Below are 4509 nucleotides of genomic sequence, written 5' to 3' on the forward strand. Positions count from 1 at the left end.
ACACATATCTTCTTTCCCCCCACATGATCAAATGTGATTATACCTCACATATTGTTAAGTTTATATCATTTTTATATAATTATGATTATGTTCTTATTGTTCACAGATAGAAGCCACATACTCTAGTATGATTTCATTTCCATCCTTTCTTAATAGTTTTTGCACCCAATGACTGCCTTGCTTTCATTTGCTTAAGTTTTTTTTTTTTTTTCTTCTGAGACAAAGTCTTGCTCTTGTCGCCAGGATGGAGTGCAGTGGCGCCATCTCAGCTCACTGCAGCTCCCCCCTCCCGCGTTAAAGTGATTCTCCTCCCTCAGTCTCTCAGTAGCTGGGATTATAGGCATGTGCCACCATGCCCAGCCTTGCCTAAGTTTTTCAGTACCCATTTTTTCCTAAATTTTTCAACAGAATTCTAAATCTCTTCTCAATGTTAAGCGCATCATGGAATCTATCCTTCCATATTTGATCATGTGGCTATTCCTCTATGAGTCCTCTATCCTTTGGCTCCTATACATGTGGCTAGAACACTGCCAGCTGCAGAGCTGGCATCCTCACTCACACTTCCTTTTAATATCATTCTGGAAAATTCTTTAGTCTTTATCTTGTATTTAGTCCTTTTTTTGCTTCGTTAATTTATTTCTTTTTTATGTGAAATGTATTCTGCATTAGCTTTCTGGAAGGAAGGATACAGGGAAATTAAATATTTTGCACCTCTGGAAGTGTTTGCAATCTTTCTTATTTCTGTTTGTTAATTTATTAGACTGTGAATTTGTCAGGACTTCTTAACAAACTGCCTCAAACTGAGTAGTTTGAACAGCAGAAATTGATTGTCACACAGTTTTGGAGGCTAGAAATCCAAGATCATTGTGTCTAGGGGACTGGTTCCACTTCAGGTGTCTTAGAGGCTGTAAGGAAGAAATGCCTTCATGCCTCTCGCCTAGCTTCCAGTGGTATGATGATCTTCTTTGGTATTTCTTGGCTTATAGAAGCATCTCTTAGCCTCAGCCTTCATCTCTTTATGATGTTCTCTCTATATGTGTGTCTATGTCCAAGTCTCCCTTTTTTATAAGAGCATGATATTGGACTAGAGGCCCATCCTATTTCACTATAATCTCACCTAACTAATTTAGTGGCCAAGACCCTTGGGTCCCTGGGGGTTCACCGAAAGACAATGATATGAATTAGATTGATTAATATGGGAAAAGACATACAAATTTAAATAACATTATATGTATAGTAGCCTTAAAAATAAAGACCTGAAGATGCAGAGGAAATTGTTCATTTTTATGCTGTGTTCAGCAATGTTTGGACAGCCATGTAGAAATATGATTACATACAAAGGATATTATCTAATGTTAACAGATAGGTTAATTGATTCATAGATTTAGTCGGGAAACCCAGTAAAACTTGTCTGTCTAGATTTTTCTTGGCCTGTCTGAGCATGCATTTCTTTTTTTCTTGGTATGGGACAGGGCCTTTCTCATAGTCAAACCAGGTAGGTCAGATAATTTCTTTATGGCCAGTTTTTACATAGACTACTTATAGGTTTCATGGCTGGCTTTTGGGAAAAGAGGTTCTGGTTTCTATGACCCACCTTGGAGACAGAAATTCTAGTTTCTGTGGCTACTCTTTTGGTAGAATGGAAATGAGAGACAGGAGGACAAGGGAAGATTACAGAAAAAAATTGCTTCTGCGGGCTATTGCTGATGCTTTCTTTTTGGGGTATCGTTTTCTGAACTCCAGTGCTAATTATGTGCACATTGACCCTATTTCCAAAAAAGATTATGTCATGAAGAACTGGGAGTTAGGACTAAGGACTTCAACATATACATTTTAAGGATGATGCATTTCAACCCATAAAATGGACTATACAGTTTTTGTTTATAAATTATTTTACTTCAGGTGATTAAAGTCACTTTTGCATCATAGACTATACTTTAGCATTGTTGAATGTTTTAATGCTACTTGGGTCCTGGGAACTTGTATATGTGTAACATATTTCCCTCATCTTTTCTTTTTTTCTTTTTTTGATTTTTCTTTAATTCTTTAGGTATTCTGAAATTTTTGAACGTCATGCTCCCTTCATTATTGTGTTAATGAAGTCTCTAAATCAGCCCATTCAATTGGTATAACACTTGTGGTTCAAGAAGGCAAAGAGAACCTGCATGAAAGAGATATGTGTGTATGCACATGCATATTTATATGCTTACATACACATATAAAGAGATTTCTATGATTCAAGGGCCTGGATAGGTTAAGTTCACAATCCATAGGAAAGATGAGCTCATCTACTGAAGGAATTACTTCTCTCTCTTGCTGATTCAATCAGGCCCACCCGGATAACAAAAAATACCGTAATCTTTCTTACTTAATGTCAACCGATTAGGGGCTTTATTTACATCTCTGAAACACTATCATAGCAATATCTAAATTAGAGTTTTATTGAATAGTTGAGACTGACATTACCAAAGTCAATCTGAATATCAAACATACCATCAAATCATTAAATAAAATTGTCTTCATTTCAGAAATTTTCTGGAAATATTTACACTGTACATTTCTCCCCAATCTTTCCTTTCTTTTCTTTTTTGTGGAAGTACTGCAATATCAAGTCAACGTGTGGAGGCATGAAGTAGGTGGAGCAACTTTCTAGTCCATCTCCTAGTTCCAAAAGTCCATTTAATATGTTGTCTCCGATAAGGGATGAATCACACATTAAACTGACAAAAACAGATACTACAGTTGATCTTAGCAAAAAGACCAAGAAGTGATCCTCAATATTTCTTTATTTTATTTCTTCTCTTTTGGAAACATTATGAGACACCTGTTAAACCTGTTAAATACTTGGCTTGATCTCTCCTTTGAAAATTTTTGTTTTTCTATTTTTTTGTATTTTGACTTTTTATTATATTTTCTATTATATTACATAATTTAATATTTTAGCAATTGAAGAAACATTCCATTTTATTTATAATTCACCATATTTTAATTACTTGATTTCTAAATTCTATTTTCATATACATTCAATTGTGGATCTAAATACTCTGAGGGCATGATGGTTAACCCTGAGTGTCAACTTGATTGGATTGGAGGATGCAAAGTATTGTTCCTGGGTGTATCTGTGAGGGCGTTGCCAAAGCAGGTTAACATTTGAGTCAGTAGACTGGGAAAAACAGATCCACTTTAATGTGGGTGGACACAATATAATCAGCTGTCAATGTGGCCAGAATACAAAGCAGGGTGAAGTATGTGAAAATATGAGCCTGGCTTAGCCTGCCAGCCTACATCTTTCTCCCATTCTGAATGCTTCCTGCCCTTGTACATTAGACTGCAAGTTCTTCAGCTTTGGAACTTGAACAGGTTTGTTTGCTCCTCAGCTTGCAGACATCTGATTGTGGGACCTTGTGATTGCTTGAGTCAATACTCCTTAATAAACTCCCTTTTATATATACCTCTATCTTATTAGTTCTGTCCCTCTAGAGAACCCTGACTAATACAGATTTTGGTACCAAGAGTGGTGCTAGTGGAAAATGATATTAAGGATAAAGTCCTTTCATTGGTTTTGAGGTTTCTGGAGTTGGCTGCTTAATATGATTAGACCCCCAAAAGCTAAGGAATCTACTTCTAATAGTACGGAGAACACTGATCATCCTTGGTGTGAAGTGTTCAGAGAGTTATGAAAAATAAATGTATTTGACACTCTTGGTTCACCACTCATGAGAAGCAAGGAGTTTTTTTACTCTATGCATAATACCTTTGACAACATGTGGAGAACCAAGGACCATAATGAACCTGGTTGGTTGCTCCTAAGTTCACTGACAAAGTGATGAAAGAAAATGATGAATTCAGGGATTTTAACTCCCTGCTTCAGAAGCAGAAATAGAGCCTGAAATCTTCTAATCTAATCTAATCTACTAAGATTTCCCTGAGTGACAGTCTTATCTCCTATAGAGAAAGAGCTGAAATTGTGGAAAAACAGACACAAGCTCTTATCATGAGAGTGGCTGACCTGCAACAAAAGGTGCATGCACAGGCTCACCAGGTGTCTACTGTTAAAGTGAGGGCATTGATTGGAAAAGAATAGGACCCTGCAACTTGGAATGGGGATGTGCGGGAGGACCCTGATGAACCTGGAGACACAGAGCTTGTAAACTCTTATGAACCTTTTTTTTTTTTTTTGCCAGAAGAAACAACTTGCACATTCCCAGTAGTGGCAACATCTCCTCCCGGACCCATGCTGCCATCAGTCGCTCTATATTTATCTGAGAAGATAAACCCTGTGCTGCCTCAGTCAACAGTGATGGCTTTTCCTGAGGCAGTTGCCAGGCAAGACAATGTTGATTCTCCTCAGGGCCCACCCCAACAACCCGGCTTGCTTCTAGAACTATAACTAGAGTAAAGTCTCAGCAAGACTCTAGAGATGAGGTTCAGAGTTTGACCCACAAGGAGGTGTGCTACACTCCAAAAGAACTGCTTGAGTTTTCTAATTTATATAAGCAGAAATCTGGA

At 37.4% G+C, this 4509-nt stretch overlaps 1 non-coding gene across 1 annotated transcript; it reads right to left on the reverse strand.

Annotated features, from left to right (window-relative positions):
* Positions 1 to 2575: 2575 nt before the first annotated feature.
* Positions 2576 to 2772, reverse strand: LOC112423442 (U2 spliceosomal RNA). The gene has a single exon (XR_003013926.2). It is a non-coding gene; the product is annotated as a U2 spliceosomal RNA (small nuclear RNA).
* Positions 2773 to 4509: the final 1737 nt, after the last annotated feature.

This window comes from Macaca nemestrina, chromosome 3, assembly GCF_043159975.1.
Source record: "Macaca nemestrina isolate mMacNem1 chromosome 3, mMacNem.hap1, whole genome shotgun sequence".
Lineage (NCBI taxonomy): Eukaryota > Metazoa > Chordata > Mammalia > Primates > Cercopithecidae > Macaca > Macaca nemestrina.